Here is a 19,006-nt window from a genome sequence, read left to right as displayed (position 1 = left end):
CTTTTTGGAAAAGTTGACTATCGAGCTGATCTACATCCCTCATTGTTTCATAGAACTCTATAAGGTCACCCCTCAGCCTTCTACACTCCAGGGGAAAGAGTCCCACCTATCCAGCTTCTCTTTATAACTCAAACCATCAAGTCCTGGCAGCATCCTAGTAAATCTCTTCGGCACTCTTTCTAGTTTAATAATACCCTTTCTATAATAATAACTCTGAGTTAAAACATTTGCCCAAATCTTGCTACCATTCCTGTTGGCAGGATCTTAAAAACAGTGGAACCATAAGACCCTGCCACCAGCAAGCATGCAACACCACCTGCCATCGCAAAACACACCATGGAAAAAAACCCCACCCATTGTTATTGAAATCACAAAACTTCATTTCTCTTACACAAAGAGGAAGTCCTCAATCTAGCCTCACTAAACAGTAAACATATGCTCGAAAAGAAAACAAGATGAAGGGATAATAGTAGTTAGTATTCAGGTGGTGAGCTAACGCCTTGCAATCTGGTATCCACGGATATCAGAAATCTGAAATAAAAACAGCAAATATTGAAAAGCCCCCAGCGTGTCAGGTGGCATCTGCAGAGGGAGAAAAACAAAGAAAATGTCTCAGGTTTTGAGGATCTTTAGATGTATATTTAAATCTCACAGCTCTTTTAAAGATAACATGCAAAGGACTGTGAGACTCAATGCGTGTTCTTACTCATTCAAACCCCTGAGTGTGACACACCAGAAAATAACCCATGACTGTTGCAGGCATGAGTGCGTGATGCTTCTATTTTGCTTTCATGCTTTCAAAACATTTTACACACGAGGAAATCTTATGAGAGTGCAGTGTTCTTTACATTCATTCGGGGGCGTCGCTGGCTGGCCAACATTTATTGTTCATCCCTAGTTGCCCTTGAGAAGGTGATGGTGAGCTACCTTCTTGAATCTCTGCAGCGCATGTTCTGTGGGTTGATGCCATTAGGGAGGGGATTCCAGGTGCAATCACATTGTTTCAGGAGAGCAGCTAAATATAGAAAATAACCTCTGACTACATATCTGACATTTTGGCATGCAGACATATTTTAATGCTAAACTGTGTTAGAATCATTCCGATCCTCTATCCTAAATATAGTTTAGATCATCCAAAGCTTCGCCATTGCATCCAAATTCCACACTAAATTCCACTCACCCATCATATAATCCCTACAGTGCAGGATGAGATCGTTCAGGCCATCAAGCCTGCACCAACAACAAAACCATCCAGGCCTAATCCCCATGTATTTACCCTAGCAAGTCTCCTTAATACTAACAGGCAATTTAGCATGGCCAATCGATCTAACCAGCAGATCCTTGCAGTGTGGGAGGAAACTGGAGCAGCTGGAAGAAACCCATACAGGGAGAATGTGCTAACTCCACACATTCAGTCACCCGAGGCTTGAATTGAGCCCAGGTCCTTGGCCCTATGAGGCAGCAGTGCTAACTACTGTGCCACCGTGCCGCCCACCTCTGTCTTACTGGTTCCCCATCATTGGTTCCCCATTTTCCAATGCCACAAATTTAAAAAATCTCAACCTTATATTTAAATTCCTTTATTGTCTCACCCAGGGTATTTCTGTATTCTCCCCCAGCCCTGCATCAATCTCCTTCCCTACAATCGGAAACTCGGTGTTGCTCTGATTCAAGATTTTTCTGCCTCCCCTCGTCCCTTTACTCCACGATTGGCAGCCATTGGTTCAGTTTACCTTGTTCTACCTTCTCTGTCAGCAACTACAGCACCTATGGCGTGGCAGGGGGGGTGCCCCCATTCCAGTAGAAAGGTATTCTGGTGGGGGCGTAGAATCCAACCTAAGTCCCCAAATGGCTTTTACACCTGCGGGATTTCCCATTGATGTTGCCCCTGCAACCCCTGCCAATGACAATGTGTTTCCTGCCATGAAAGATTGGGAACCCGGCTGCCACGCAATTAAAAATCATGAATGGGCCTCCCGTTGTATTATCCCCCCACATAAAGAATTTCACCTCACCCTCCCTCTTGCCAACGTGATGTCACATTGACAGGGTTGTAAAACAGGTCTGGACCGATGGGGACCTCGCAACAGCCTCCAGGGGGTAGAGGGTCATGCCTGGGCAGTACCCTAGCAGTGCTATGGGAAGTGTCCGGGCAGTGCCAGGGTATAACCTATCCTTCAGATAACAGAAGAATTCCTTTTAATGCTTCAGTTGAACCAGTCTCCACCACACTACTAGGCAATGGATTCCAGATCCTAACCACTCTTTGTGCGAAAAAAATTTTCATCTCCTCACTTTTTGCTTCTTTTATTAATAGCTTTAAATCTGCGCCCTCTTATTCTTGATCCTTTCAAGAGTTGAAACAGTTCTTCCCTATTTACTCTGTCCAGGCCCCTCATGATTTTGAACACCGCTATCAAATCTCCTCTCAACCTTATCTTCCCCAAGCAAAATAGTCCTAACTTCTTCATTATTTATCGGCGCATGTTTTATTTAGCATTATAATAAGAGATACTCTTAAGAAGTATCAATTTTAAAATTAACCTCTTGAATGGGTACAGTAAAATATTTGCAAGGATCCCCTTTGACCATAGTGTTCTATCAATCACAGTTGTTGTCATGACTTCAATGCAAATTCCACCAAGATAAAGGAATGGGAATCATTGGATACGACAAACAAGTACCTGGTCTCAAACCATCCCAACAGCTGCCAGGTTTCAACCTTCCAAGGAAAGAATAGTCCAGTCTCAGCAGGTTCAGGACTGGCCACAGCCCCCACCTGGTGACTTCCACAGGTGGGGCATGAGTACTAGCCCTCTATGGGCGGAATGGTGGCATGGCACAGTGGTTAGCACTGCTGCGTCACAGCGCCAGGGACCCAGGTTCAATTCATGGCTTGGGCACTATCTCTGCGGAGCCTGCATGTTCTCCCCATGTCTGCATGGGTTTCCTCTGGATACTGCAGTTTCCTCCCACAGTCCAAAAGACGTGCTGGGTTATGTGCATTGGTCATGCTAAATTCTCCCTCAGTGTACCCAAATAGGCGCTGGAGTGTGGCGACGAGGGGATTTTCACAGTAACTTCACTGCAGTGGTAATGCAAGCCTACTTGTGACACTAATAATAAATAAGTAATATGTGGCTGTGGGAGAGAGCAAACTGTGCACCACATCATCGAAGAGTGTCCACGGCACAGTGGCACAGAGACAGCAACTCCTTTCTCTAGAGAATGGGAGAGGATTCAATGTTAAAGGATCTGACCAGTGAATCCATACACTCTCCAAAGTACTCAAGATAGTGACAAACCTATTGTAGATATTCACTTTTTATTTTGACTTGACAAATGGTTTTGAATGGCTGCTTCTTCCGTCTGTTATCTTGTGGTAGGATTCTCCCTCCTCACACTCTGAGCGGCTGTGGGTCCCGGGTCCATTAGCCAGTGGGGACAGGGCAGACTGCGCAGGCTTCGGGCAGGGACTGGTCAATCAGTAGTCAATAAGAATGGACTAATCCAAATATTGTAGATGAGCACTTGAAATATCATAGCTATGGACCAAGTGCTGGAAAATGGGATTAGAATAGATGGATGTCTGATGGCCAGTGCAGACATATTGGACCAAAAGACCTCTTTCTCTGCGGTAAAATTCTACGACTCCTTAGGTGGAATTTTCAACTTTTTTTTGCCTGAAAGAGCCGGTAAGGTTGGCTTCACAGATATCGGGGCACCATCTTTAAAGGGCACCCTGATCAGCACTAAAAGTAAATTCCTTCCATTTCCCCCATGTTCATGAAAGATCTCCCCCTGCCCCCAAAGCATCAGGACAATCACTGCTTCTCCTCCTCAAAATACAATCTTGGGGGCATTCTCCTCCCTTGCATCACTGCACTCTCAGGGGCACTGCCCCCCGCACCGCCCCCCCCAACCCCAGAAAACACCACCGTCTCAAAGCACTGTCCCCCCTCACAGGCAATAGCCTTCCTCAGCATACACAAAGAGAACCTCTCCCATTGGCACTCCCAAGAGCACACCCCGGCTCAGGTTGGCACTGCCAGTTTGATAGTGCCAACCTGTGTCAGGGCAGTGTCAGGGCATTGGTTGGGCATATCCTTTTCCCCTGGGGGCCATACATACTTTGATGCCCCCAATGGGATCCCCTCGACCCTTTCCCGCTTTTAGAAACCTGTTGTGAACTTTGCTTGGTTTCAATATTCGGTGGGGGGAATAATGTGGAGGGGACGCCCTTTAAATATAGTATTTAAATGAGTTTCCTGTCCAGTTACATCACTGACGAGGGATGAGGAAAATCTGGGAATGAGATCGTGTCAGCAAGAATCCTTTTTCCCAATTCTTGCGAGATTTTGCACCCACGTCTCTATTCTCATTGACGATGAACACAGATGCAAAATCACCCTTAATGACTCTATAGCTATAATTGTTGTGAAATAAAATGCACCTGGTTCACTCATGCTCTTTAGGGAAAGAAATCTGCCATCCTTACCTAGTCTCAATTACTAGTGACTCCCGATCTGTAGTAATAAGAACATAAGAACATAAGAAATAGGAGCAGGAGTAGGCCATCTAGCCCTTCGAGCCTGCCCCGCCATTCAATAAGATCATGGCTGATCTGTCGTGGCTCAGTTCCACTTTCCCGCCCTCTCCCCATAACCCTTAATCCCCTCTCTTATCAAGAACCCATCAACCTGCTTCTTAAAAATATTTAGCGAGGCAGCCTCCACCACTTCAACGGGCAGAGAATTCCAGAGATTCACCACCCTTTGAGTGAAGAAGTTCCTCCTCAACTCCGTTCTAAACCGCCTCCCCTTTATCTTGAGGCTGTGCCCCCTAGTCCTACTGTCTTTTTTGAGCGGGAAGAGTCTCTCCACCTCTATCCTATCCATCCCATTCATCATCTTATACGTCTCAATGAGATCTCCCCTCATTCTTCTAAACTCTAATGAGTACAAGCCTAGTTTATTCAGCCTCTCCTCATAGCTCAATCCCCTCAACTCCGGTATCAGCCTAGTAAACCTCCTCTGCACTCCCTCCAGGGCCAAAATATCCTTGCGCAGGTGCGGCGCCCAAAACTGCACACAGTACTCCAGCTGCGGCCTCACCAATGCCCTATACAGCTGCAGCAAGACCTCCCTACTTTTATAATATGGTTGACTCTTTAAAGCCCTGCCTAATGGTCTAGCAAACTACTCTCAGCAGTTAGGGATGGGCAATAAATGTGATGCCCACATCCTATGAACGAAGTTTTTAAAAAACTTTCAAGACCTGAGGCAGGAATCGGGTGAGTCTGTTGACACTTTCTTAACAAGGTTGAAAATGCAGTCAGGATTTCAAATTTAAGGATGTGAATGAAAGGCTGTTAGATCAGATCATTTGGATGAAGTACAAAAGGAATTGATTGGAAAGGACAAATTCGCAATATCGCAGACCAGAGCACAGATGGTCAGACATCCTGACTACCCAATTCACATCCATTCAGGAGAAAGGCAGCAGGATTGATGCAGTGAAACAGCAACAAAAGAATCCACACCATACAGAGAGAAAGATGTGTATGAACTGTGAATGCCCGCAAGTTCACAGACAGAAAGAAATGTCTCACTTATGGATCAAACTATAGGGCTTGTGGAAAGCGCAAACGCTGGGTAAAGACACGCAAAGCAAAGAAAGAAGATGGTAACTGAGTTATCAGAGCCAGAGCATCAGGATGAATGAAAAGGAAAATAAAATAAAAACGTCCATATCCTGGAAGGTGTGCAGTTTTGGTCGCCACATCTGCGCAAGGATATTTTGGCCTTGGAGGGAGTGCAGAGGAGGTTCACTAGGCTGATACTGGAGTTGAGGGGGTTGAGCTATGAGGAGAGGCTGAATAGACTGGGCTTGTACTCATTAGAGTTTAGAAGGATGAGGGGAAATCTCATTGAGACGTATAAGATGATGACCGGGATAGATATGGTAAAGGTGGAGAGGTTCTTCCCGCTCAGAAAGGACAGCAGGACTAGAGGGCACAGCCTCAAGATAAGTGGGGGGGGCAGTTTAGAACGGAGTTGAGGAGGAACTTCTTCACTCAAAGGGTGGTGAATCTCTGGAATTCTCTGCCCATTGAAGTGGTTGAGGCTACCTCGCTAAATATATTTAAGACGCGGGTAGATAGGTTTTCGGTAGGCAAGGGGATTAAGGGTTATGGGAAGAGGGCGGGAAAGTGGAACTGAGCCACTTCAGATCAGCCATGATCTTGTTGAATGGCAGGGCAGGCTCGAAGGGCTAGATGGCCTACTCCTGCTCCTATTTCTTATGCTCTTAAGGTAATGATGTTTTTGGGAATGCAGCAGACATAGGAGCCACGTAGCTGCTGTAGTTCCCAGCAGAAAGAAATTCACAGAAGCTTTCAGATCAGGAAGAGGGTGAGGAATAAGCCCACAATCATAAATCTGAAGCTTCACACCAAAGCATGGGTGTTGGGCAAGATTTTCCAGCCATGTTTGCCCTGAAACCTTGCCTGATAAATCTCTATGATTCTAGGGGAATAGAGGCATATGGGCCAAAGGCGGGCAATTGGGACTAGCCTAGGAGTCAAGAAAAGGGGTGGCATGGACAAGTTGGGCTGGAAGGCCTGTTTCCATTTTATAAACGTCAATGACTCTGTGATTCTATGAAACCAGAATGTCCTACCTGAAGTCAATGGACCTTACCATGGTGAACCTTCTGCCCACTATGATGCCTGTGGAGGCAGAATGGGAAAATTAATCCCCATTTTGTCTTGTGGCTCCCATACGTTGGAAATACTCACATTCTGGATGAAAATGCTGGAGACTGTGTTTCTGGCTGCTATCTATGTGACTGTTAGACTGATACATTGCTACTCAGCACATGACTCCAATGCAGCAAAAAATGTGGCAACCCAGGATATATATTCTCATTACAATTGGTTCCCATTTCTTTACAAATAATGTAACAATATAGCATCCCTCTCTTGTCAAAAATAATGCCACTATATCAATATAATTGCTCCAATCATTAACTCTTTCTTCTGAACTGAAGAAAATTAACAATTGACTTTTATCTGACCATCTCTGGGTCACTTGCTGAGAGAGAGAGACTGTAACTCTACATTTTTGCCAGTCTCATTGCTGCCTCAGGGACCCAGGTTTGATTCCTGGCTTGGGTCACTGTCTGTGCAGAGTCTGCATGTTCTCCCTGTGTCTGTGTGGGTTTCTATCGGTGCACCGGTTTCCTCACACAGTCTGAAAGATGTGCTGGTTAGCTGTATTGGCCGTGATAAATTCTCCCCCAATATATCTGAATAGGTGACATAGTGTGGCGATGATGGGATTTTCACAGTAACTTCATTGCAGTGTGAATGTAAGCCTACTTGTGACACATAATAAATAAGCCAAACCACTGTGGGAGCTGTTTCCTTCACACACAATTAAGAATAAGAACATAATAAGAACATAAGAACATAAGAAATAGGAGCAGGAGTAGGCCACCTAGCCCTTCGAGCCTGCCCCGCCATTCAATAAGATCATGGCTGATCTGTCGTGGCTCAGTTCCACATTCCCGCCCTCTCCCCATAACCCTTAATCCCCTCTCTTATCAAAAACCCATCAACCCGCGTCTTAAAAATATTTAGCGAGGTAGCCTCCACCACTTCAATGGGCAGAGAATTCCAGAGATTCACCACCCTTTGAGTGAAGAAGTTCTTCCTCAACTCCGTTGTAAACCGCCCCCCTCTTTATCTTGAGGCTGTGCCCCCTAGTCCTACTGTCCTTTCTGAGCGGGAAGAGTCTCTCCACCTCTATCCTATCCATCCCATTCATCATCTTATATGTCTCAATGAGATCTCCCCTCATTCTTCTAAACTCTAACAAGTACAAGCCTAGTTTATTCAGCCTCTCCTCATAGCTCAACCCCTTCAACTCCGGCATCAGCCTAGTAAACCTCCTCTGCACTCCCTCCAAGGCCAAAATATCCTTGCGTAAGTATGGCGCCCAAAACTGCACACAGTACTCCAGCTGCGGCCTCACCAATGCCCTATACAGCCGCAGCAAGACCTCCCTACTTTTATATTCAATCCCCTCGCTATGAAGGCCAGCATCCCATTCGCCTTCCTGACCACCTGCTGCACCTGCATGCTGGGTTTTTGCGACTCATGCACAAGGACCCCGAGGTCCCTCTGCACCGTTGCCTGCTCATTTTTGTATACTACCACTCAGAGTTTCCTTTATCTGAAAGGTAAAAGATTTGAGAGCTACAACAATCATCTCAGCAGTATGAGCTGTTTGCTGAGCAAGGGGTCCCTGTAAGAATAATATGTGACAATGGAACCCATTCACCTCCAAGGAATTTAAGGAATTTGCTGAATGGTTTGGGTTCAACGTCGTCACCTCATCACTACATTACTCAAAGGGGACATGGGTTTTTAGAAAGACAAATCCAGATGATCAAGAGAACCCTCATGAAATTCCAAGAGACTAAGGAAGACCCAGAACCTGCCTTAATGACACTTCAATCTACACCTCCCATGAGGTGATGTTAAATGGTCTTTTTTTAAATTCTTTCACAGGTTGCAGGCATCGCTGGCTAGAAAAGGATCTATCGCCCATCCCAAATTGCCCTTGAGAAGGTGGTTGTGAGCCACCTTCTTGAACCACTGCAGTCCACATGGTGTGGGTACTCCCATGGTGCTGTTAGGGAGGAAGCTCCAGTATTTTGACTCAGTAACAGTGAAGGAACAGTGATATATTTTCAACTCAGGATGGTGAGTGGCTTGGAGGGGATCTTGCAGGTGGTGGTATTCCCATGTATCTGCTGCTCTTGTCCTTCCAGATGGAAGTGGTCACGAGTTTGGAAGGTGCTGCCTAAGGATCTTTGATGAATTTGCTGCAATGCATCTTGTAGATAGTACACACTGCTGCTTCTGAGCATTAGTGGTGGAGGGAGTGGATGTTTGTAGATGTGGTGCCAATCAAGCAGGCTGCTTTGTCCTGGATGGTGTCAAGCTTCTTGAGTGTTGTTTGAGCTGCACCCATCAGGGCAAGTGAGGAGTACTCCATCACACTCCTGACTTGTGCCTTATAGATAGTGGACAGGCTTTGGAGAGTCTGGAGGTGAATTACTCGCTGCAGTATTTGACTGATATCGACTATATTACTTGCTGATCTCTCCTGTTGCAACCTGGAGTGAATCTGAAACATAGGAATTGAGTGTCCATGATGATGTTGGGAATTTGGTAGATCAAACCAGGGCAAGACTTACTCAGTTAATGGTAGGGTGTTGGGGAGAGTTATAGAACAAAGAGATTTGGGGCTATGGGTTCATCGCTCCTTGAAAGTGGAGTCACAGGTGGACAGAGTGGTGAAGCAGGCAATCCACATGCTTGTTTCATTGGTCAGAACATTGAATACAGGAGTTGGGATGTCTTGTTGAAGTTATGCAAGACATTGGTAATGTCTTGCATAACTTGGAATACTGTGTACAGTTCTGGTCACCTTATTACAGAAGGGATATTATTAAACTAGAAAGAGTGCAGAAAAGATTTACTAGGATGCTACGTGACTTGATGGTTTGAGTTATAAGGAGAGACTGGATAGACTGGGACTTCTTTCTCTGGAGTGTAGGAGACTTAGTGGGTGATCTTATAGAGGTCTATAAAATAATGAGGGGCATAGATCAGCTAGATAGTCAATATATTTTCCCAAAGGTAGGGGAGTCTAAAACTAGAGGGCATAGGTTTAAGGTGAGAGGAGAGAGATACAAAAGGACCCAGAGAGGCAATTTTTTCAGCCAGACACATATTTGTGAGTGTCTGGAACAAGCTGCCAGAGGTAGTGGTAGAGGTGGGTACAATTTTGTCCTTAAAAAACGTTTAGACAGTTACATGGATAAGATGGGTATAGAGAGATAGGGGCCAAACGTGGGCAATTGAGACCATCTTAGGGGTTAAAAAAGGGCAGCATGGAAGTTGGGCCAAAGGGGCTGTTTCCATGCTGTAAAACTCTATGACTCTAATTGAGTTCCATAGGCAGTACCATGCTCTCAGCCACAGTTTTGCTGCAGTAAGTAGCAGAGCTCAATCTCTGCTGACGTAGGGGCAGTGGACATGTTGCTCTTCACTGAGATCTTGTTGGGTAAGACCCACCTGCCATAAGACCTCTTGAGTCCTGCCCTCCTTCGCCCTCTTGTGCCAGCAACTTTAGTTCTCTTCTGGTTTGTTTGCTACTGCTCCTCCCCCTCCTCACCGACCTTCTGCAGCTCCAAAGGCAAACCCAGCAACACACCCATTCTACCACATTAACTGAGAGCCTTGCGCAAAAGTCACTCATCAACAAAACATAGCTCAACCATGGAAGCCTTAAAAAAAATTCCCTCCACCCCACTCGAACCTTAAGGCAAAACTTGCCAGACATTTACCTGAGTTGCAATTGCAGTCTGCTTGTGGGCTTTTGGTCCCTAGGATCACTAAAGGGGCCTGGAATCCACCAATCCTATATTTACCCCATTTTAATCCTGTCGCATTTTCAATTGCCTCAATGCTTTATTCAGGCTACTGACAGGAATAACTTACAGGATTAACCTGGCAACCTTCAATCACCCAGTGAAGTTCAGGTTTGCGATGTCACATTCCAAAATTCGTCTGGGCTGTCCAAAATGTCAAGCGGGACGTAGCCCGATTTCTCCCCAATATCAGATTAATAAACTTTAACATCAGAAGAAGCTAGTAAGAAGTTTAAGACAACATTGCCAAGCCAGACCTTGCATCTTGTATGAAGCGAATTTGCATAATGGATTTAGAAACGGCACTGGAGTCTATTTGAGACATCTTTACTTAGGGGGTTTCCAAGAGTTGGGTTACCCATTTGCAATTCACTGCTTTATAAACTATAGATAAAGCAAAAAAGGAATTAATATCTACATCAACCATCTGAGCTGGTTTTACGAGCATTAAAGTCACTACTTTCTGGGTTATGAATCATGTGAAGTATAGACATTTTTTAAGAGTTGTTATCTTGCATTTTTAGAGACACAGTCTCCTTCTCTAGGACCTTGCCTTTGAACATCTTAAAAAAGGAATCAATAAAGATGTTTTCCGTACTTATGCCATTTTTCCAAAATCACAGTGAGTGAGAGAGAGAGAAGGCTAGAGTAGGCATGTTAAACAATATAAGGGTTGGTTCATTTTGAATGTTGGAAGATTGCCAACCGTAAGATCATCTGGAAAAATGAATGGAGCACAACTCTGATTTCTGGTTTTTCTTCTTTCATTCAGCAGATGATTGGTCTATTTGATAAGGAGGGATGCAACTCATTCATTTATACTTTGGAATTTCTGAAATATAAAACAGGGAAGATATTACTCTAAAGTAATTGTCTATGTATTTGATTCATCCAGCTAAAGGATTTCTTTTCTCTTTACAAATGGTGCCCCTGTTTGTTACAATCTGTCTGGTAATGGTTTATAATTGTTCAAGTCAAATTTGATGCAGCACTGGGGCATCACCATAGCACAATAGCTAGCACTGCTGCGTCAGAGCGTCATGGACCCGGGTTCAGTTCCCAACTTGAGTCACTGTCTGTGTGGAGTTTGCATGTTCTCCCTGAGTCTGCATGCGTTTCCTCTGGGTGCTCTGATTTCCTCCCACGATCTGAAAGATGTGCTGGCTAGGTGCATTGGCCAAGCTAAATTCTCCCTCAGTGTACACAGTCGAAAAGGTGCCGGAGTGTGGCGTCTGGGGGATTTTCACAATAACTTTATTGCAGTGTGAGTGTAAGCCCACTTCTGACTAATAAACAAACTTTTGCTTCAGAATTTAATCAACATTTTTATCATGTACTTTGCACGAAGTGAGTTTATGACACGGTCCTTCAGACTCTCTTCCCTTTCCAATCGAAAAGGAGCATTTTTGATTAAAATTTCCTCACGAGGCTGCTTTTGAAATAATTCATTCCATATCCCCTCCCATATTCCACCTACATCTGTTCATTGATGTTCTTTAGGGAAGGAAATCTGCCATCCTTACCTGGTCTGGCCTAAATGTGACTCCAGAGCCTAGCAATGTGGTTCACTCTCAAGTGCCCTCCAATGACGACGGATGGGCAATAAATGCTGGCCAGCCAGCAACACCCACAAATTAATAGAATAAATTGCAAGCTTGAGTAATTGGAAAGCAAGAAATCCAGAAGTAATGGAAACCTTTTGCAATATGCATTATTTGTAAAAGTGTTTTCTCATCAGGAATTAGGAGACCCAAAACTATCAGGTGTAAACTCAAGGTGAATTTGAGAAAGGGTTTTTAAAAAGTATCTGAGATTAAACCCTGTGATAATAGTCATAGTTTTTACACATTTCAGCTGTGTCACATATAAAATCCTCAAGGTATTATCACAGGCATGAAAGACTCTGTTTGTGCCATATATATTCTATGTTTTAGTGCCATAACCACTGTAGAATTCATTAAAAACCATAGCCCATATATGCCACAGAAATTTTCAGAAATTTGGAATAATTATTTTATTTGGCACACAAGAAAAGATATAATCACTTCTCTGGAAAAAGAATGGTTTAAACACAGCAAATTACACATTCAGTATTTCACAAATGTGACAACTCCCCAATTACTATTGTTTTCCTTCTTTTTTTATCAACTTATCTGACCAACCTTCGCATAGCTTCTGCAAATGTTATTGTCCCAGAGTGCCAGAAAAACCTGTTTTCATTTTTTTGCAATTCCCCTGGAATAAAGTTAGCAGGAGAATACCAGGCTTGATATGATTTTGTTCCTTTTCTTATATTGGGAACAAAATTAAAGTTAATTTATTAGTCACAAATAAGGCTTGCATTGTCAGTGCAATGAAGTTACTGTGAAATCCTCCTAGTCGCCACACTCTGGCGTCTGTTCGGATCAATGCACCTAACCAGCACGTCTTTCAGACTGTGGTAGGAAACCGGAGCACCCAGAAGAAACCCACACCGAGACAGGGAGAATGTGCAAACTCCACACAGTGACCCAAGCCGGGAATTGAACGCGGGTCTCTGGTGCTGTGAGGCGGCAGTGCTAACCGCTGTGTCATCGTATTTCTAATTCTCTGAAGTACTGATGACTCACTGTATGGTTTACCATGCAATTCTATAGCACTATGTAGCTGCAACAATGGAGCTCACCATTTCTGTACACTTGGGCTACAACAACTTTTGCATTTTCTGCTGCTTTTCTTTGTTATTTTTTCTTATTCTCCCTCCTCCCCATCTGTCCCGAAGATGTTAATCCTTGTTAGGGTACATTTTCATGAGCACCCTTTGGTGTCTTGACGAAGCAGCTATTATGAGGCTTGACAATCAATGTCACAGATTACACTTACAAGGCAAATTCTATCCTGTACTTACGTTTTATTGATGCCCACCCACAGCAGGAATTGTTAGTTTACAATCTGGGATGAGAATCAGTTCAGTGGATTGGGAGAATTGCCCCCTAAATGCTAATCCAGTTGCCAGATAAATTGCATGGCACTGTGTCAAAAGATATTGGTTAGTTGCTCAAGAATAGTTTATGATACAATCTTCTACTCAGTAAGGAATGTAAGACGATGCATATTCATGAGATAGGGCTATAATCAAAAGAGAAACATGTTGTGCCCAAATATTGGTTACACTGCTTGGATCAACACAAAGTGCTTTACAATATGCTCCAAGGAGTGCTATCATGGAAGTGGTGTGCTGTGTGCTCGATGCTGCCCAATGTAGCTATCAAATAAGGTATACAGTAACAAGACTTGGCACAGGAGAAGAAGACACTGCAAGTTGAGGGGAGGTAACGGCATAGTGGTATTATCGTTAGACTATTAATCCCAAAACTCAGCTAATGTTCTGGTTTGAATCCCGTCACAGCAGGTGGTGGAATTTGAATTCAATAAAAAAATACCTGGAATTAAGAATCTACTGATGACCATGAAACAATTGTCAATTGTTGGAAAAACCCATCTGGTTCACTAATGTCCTTTAAAGAAGGAAATCCTTACCTGGTCTGGCCTACAAGTGATTGCAGAGCCACAGCAATGTGGTTGACTCTCTGGCAATAAGTGCTGGCCAGTCAGCGATGCCCAAGTCCCACGAATGAATTTTAAAAAAGTTGATGCTGCGAAACCAACAGACATTCAGCATCTACCAAGGATTTATTGGGTTTTCATCAAACTGATCATTCCTTTAGGTCGGCCTGAATGCTTCATTTGACTTTTCTTTTTTTCACTAATTAAAGTATTTATATCAAGACTTTCAGACGACCCCAGTTCATCCCAAAGCACTTTATTGCCCATCTAATTCTTTTGAGATGTTTCCACGATTATAATTTAAGGAGTTAAGCCAGTGAATTTGTCAAGCGAAGTCCAAGTAAGAGCAAAGATATAAATGACCAAATTACCTGTTTTAATGAAGTTGATTCTATCCAATATTCAGATTGTATACTGGAATCCCTCGCATCCACTTGAGATGCAGAATATAATTCTCATATTAACATCTCATCTAAAAGACAACTTGTCTTAGAGAATTTTGAGTTGATTTGATTTATTATTGTCATATGTATTAGTATGCTGTGAAAAATAGACAGACAAAGCATACCATTCATAGAGAAGGAAAGGAGAGAGTGCAGAATATAGTGTTACACTCAAAGCTAGGGTGTAGAGAAAGATCAATGTAATGCAAGCTAAGAACATTCGAAATTCTGATAGCAGCAGGGAAGAAACTGGTCTAGAGTTAGTTGGTACGTGTCCTCAGACTTTTGTATCTTTTTCCCAGAGGGTGCAGGTGGAAGAGAGTATGTCTAGGGTATGTGTGGTTCTTGATTATGCACCAAACAGCACACCTTCAGTGCAGCAGAATGTCCATTTATTCTCGGTGCTTCAATCTGTGGTGTGTTGATTGAAGTTACAAACCTCAACAACCTGACAGCGACCACTGAACCAAAGCACACAAGTGGACTGAATTTTCCTGCCCCATGTGGCAGGCTTAGAAGTGGGATGGTGGAGACAGATGAGGTGGGGGGAGCCAGAGAAATTGGGGGGAAACGTGTAGGGGCGACAATCCAATGTATTCCTGAAACTGAGAAAGTTTCCAGGGATGGCCTGGAAAATGCATCAACTGCCATCATCAGCTGAGCGGAGATAGGGAGACAACTTAAATACTTATGGTCCCAATTTGGGGCGATTTTGCAAAGCTGCTGGTGGGGCAGTTCCCCCCCCCCCCCCCACCCCCACCCCCACCTTGCCCAGAGGCGGCCAGCTCCATGGTTTGCCCTCCAATTGAGAGCTTGGTACCTCCAATATCTTAATTTAAATTTTCGACTCTGAGGTTGTTTCCATTTTGCGAAGATCTCATGGTCGCTAACCTGCCACGTCAGCAGCCCCCTCGCCCGGTGGAGCTGCTAAGGTTCGAGACAAGAGCTTCTGGCCCTCTGACCTGCCATCCTTAATAGGATGGTTGGTCAGTGGGGAGGCGGCCAAATAGGAGGCTACCTCCTGAAAGGCGGTCTCCCTCCCAGCAAGTGAGGGCTCAGATCCTCTTTTAGTTCCAATGGCAGAGTCTGAGAAAGCTCTACTCAATAGTGCTGTTGGGTGGCAATAACTAATTTCAGAAGGGAAATAGTGATTTTAGTTTAAGGTGTGATGCTGTATTTTTATTGAAAATAACAGTGACCATGTAGAGTATGCTTAACATGATTTCTTGTCGTGCTTAATCCATGTGGTATATGAACACACTATTTGTGATATATTTATTACTCTTATTTGACATACCACTGGAAGGAATGGATATGGAGGTGAGCTAAGAACTTTGATGTAGATGTGATTCAGCTGGTTGCCATCTTTAATGGTAAGAAAGTGGTAAATTCTGAGAATCCCACCTTTATGTCAAGAACAGAAACTCCCGCTCCTCTCATGGGCATGTTTACAGGGCCTACTCATTTCTTTCGTCTGGAGGCAGCTCCAGGCAAAGACTATGCAGGGACTCACCTGCATCCAGCCACATGTACCAAAAAGCCTAGCCTTACAATTGGGGATTGCTGGTTCAAACACAGACTATTGCATTCCACTGACATCCCTGAATCCTGCACTCCTGATTCCCTGGTATCATTTCCAATCTCTGTCTGCAGTAATGGTATTACACACAAGGATATCCATTGCATAGTATCACTGGTGAAGCTGGGAGCAGCTCACCTTCCTGTTCTGTGAGCTTGGGTGGAGCATGCTATTGGGAAATACAGAAAGGGGAAGGAACAAATAGTATACAATACCGGTAGTCTTAAAAGATATATTACACATAATTCTATTTTGCCTTTGCAAAATATTACCCTCACTTCTATTGCTCAAACTAAATGCATAGTTTCCAAGTTTCTTCCCCATAAAGTCCACAATTCCAAAAGTACCCAGTAAAACCCTAATCATTGTCAACAGGTAAGAAATATTTTTGGATTATAACTTTCACTAGAAAGGAAGAGATGATCCAACTTGGGCAAGACTTAAATATCTTGTTCTGTTTCAGCTGGTTTCCTGTAATGACTGCTGGTTCACTTTCCATTCTGTGTGAGTGCCCAACTGACCTCAAAATGAAAAGGTTCCAAAGTCCAACACCCGCCACCCATGATGTTGACAACATGTGACACACTTGTGCCATCAGCTTTTCTCAATGTATCATTTTGATTAGTGCATTGAGTTGCTCCTTTGCACACCACACTGAGCCAGTCAACAAGGCTAAGAAAAATGGAGGAATCTGGGTTTGGGACAGCATGGTGGCACAGTGGTTAGCACTGCTGCCTCACAGTGCCAGGCACCAGGGTTCGATTTCCGGATTGGGTCACTGTCTGCGCTGTCTGTACATTCCCCCTGTGTCTGCGAGGATTTCCTCTGGGTACTCCGGATTCCACAGTCCGAAAGTTAGGTGTATTGGCCATGCTAAATCCTCTCTCCGTGTACCCGAACTGGCGCCGGGGGGTGGCGACTAGAAGATTTTCACAATAACTTCATTGCAGCGTTAATGTAAGCCTACTTGTGATACTAATAAATAATCTTAAACTTTATCCATCACAATCTCTGGCAGTCACCGCAGACTGGAACTTGCTGCAAAATTTAAAAGCATATTGACGATTGCACGTGAGTTTTGACATTTATCCCAGGGAACTTTAATCCTTGATTCATTTTGTGTAAATCCGGTTCATATTTTGACATATCTTCGCCTTGGAGGTTTTCAGTTCTCCTTTTGCTGAAAGCTACCCTTCCTTACTGTAAATTGCTGAAGTATTTTTTCATTCTCTCCCTCTTCCATTGCCAGGGCGAGCACAATGTAGAAACATATAGCATTGGAGATTGATTCAGCAAAGAAAACCATTTGTCTCATTGTGTCAGTACTGCCTCTTGACAAATGCTTTCCAATTTGTCCCACACCCCTTGCGCTGTCCTTGACCCCAGAAGTATGATCTGAAATTCAGCAAATACCTCTCCTCTTGGAACTAATTGTGCATCATTCGTGCTATTGTAGCAAACACACATTCGCCCAGCAACTCATATTCAACAAAGTCTTCCATAGTAGTATTCATGAAACTAGGGATTAAAAAAGTTGGCATTTCTAGAAATAAATCTGAGAAATTATTTTGAGACGACAATAATTGGTCAGTAAGCTGTCACCAAACTAGTTCATCTTCAGTTTGAACCATTTAAGAAATTGGACCTGTTTTTGCTAAAATTACAGTTGATATCCATTTCTCACTCCTGGCACAATTACTCAATCTCCTTGTTGAAATGAACGTTGTTGTAGCCTCATTTCTCATCCATTGACTTGAGATTGTTTCTGATGCTCTACTATCTCTGAAGCTTCAGGAGATAATAACAGATCAAATGTTGTCCTCAGCTTTCTCTTTAAGGGTAGTAATGTTGGTGAACTTTGGGTAGTTGCAAAAGCAGTGTTTCTATAAAATACTAAAAATTATACTTAATGCTCCATTTCCTAGCTGAGCACATTGAGATTCAACACTGGTCAGAATATTGGAAGCAAAAGATATTGGTGGTTCTTCTTCCAAAGTCATAATATTTGAAACTACTGCCCCTACTCCATAAGATGAAGTGTCAAAAGCCAGCAGTAATGGGAGCTTTGCATTAAAATAAACCAGTGCATTAGACTTCTGCAAAGGATCTTTGATATTCTTGTGTGCTTTCTCACATTCTGTTGTCCAGTCCCATGATTGTTTCACATGTAGTAAATTGTGCAATGGCTTCATTAATGTTGCTAGCTAGAAACAACTTAGGACCTCAATTGCATCATATTCATTGGATGGAGTGCTGCTAAAATATTGTCTATCTTTTTAGGTGCTTTATGTAGCCATTTATTACCAATAATGTGACACAAAAACTGCACTGATGTCTGGAAAAAGTCACACTTTTCTTGTTTTATAAGGGGAGAGTGCTCTCCTCTCAGAGAACTAACATTCAAAGAGAAGAACCTCCTTTTCATAATCTATTTAAAGAGTGTGTGAGAAATAGTAAGATCTACCTACAGCAACTTTTAGTGGTTAAATCAAAATAACTAATTAAGACTCTCTCTTTAAAAGAAACAAGTAACACTTTATCTTATCTAATTAACAATAAACAGGTTAACTAAACTATTAACAAACCAAATAAAACACTTTTCTAATGGAATGTTATATAGATCATTATAATTCCCATTTATTAACAGAACTAAAATAGAATTTTTGTTACACTCAAAATGCTGTCAGGTTTGTCATCTTCATGAATGTTCTTTCTTTTTTGTTGACGTCTCTTGTATTCCGAAGATTTGTTCTGCTGAGATGAAATGAAGCTTTCGCTTAACACATAAATGTGGCTGTTATACTGGCAGAAAGTTGTCTGTCTGTGTCTTTCTAGCTGTGAGCTCTGACAGTTTTTGGCAAAGGCAGTGGCTGTCTTTCTTCTGGCCATTTGGAGTTGGGAGCAGTAGCCTTCTATACCCCTGATAACATTC

The sequence above is a fragment of the Carcharhinus amblyrhynchos genome, chromosome 22 (genome assembly GCF_965287045.1).
Source record: "Carcharhinus amblyrhynchos chromosome 22, sCarAmb.v2.hapA, whole genome shotgun sequence".
Taxonomy (NCBI): Eukaryota; Metazoa; Chordata; class Chondrichthyes; order Carcharhiniformes; family Carcharhinidae; genus Carcharhinus; species Carcharhinus amblyrhynchos.
Note: the sequence above shows the minus strand (reverse complement) of the source record.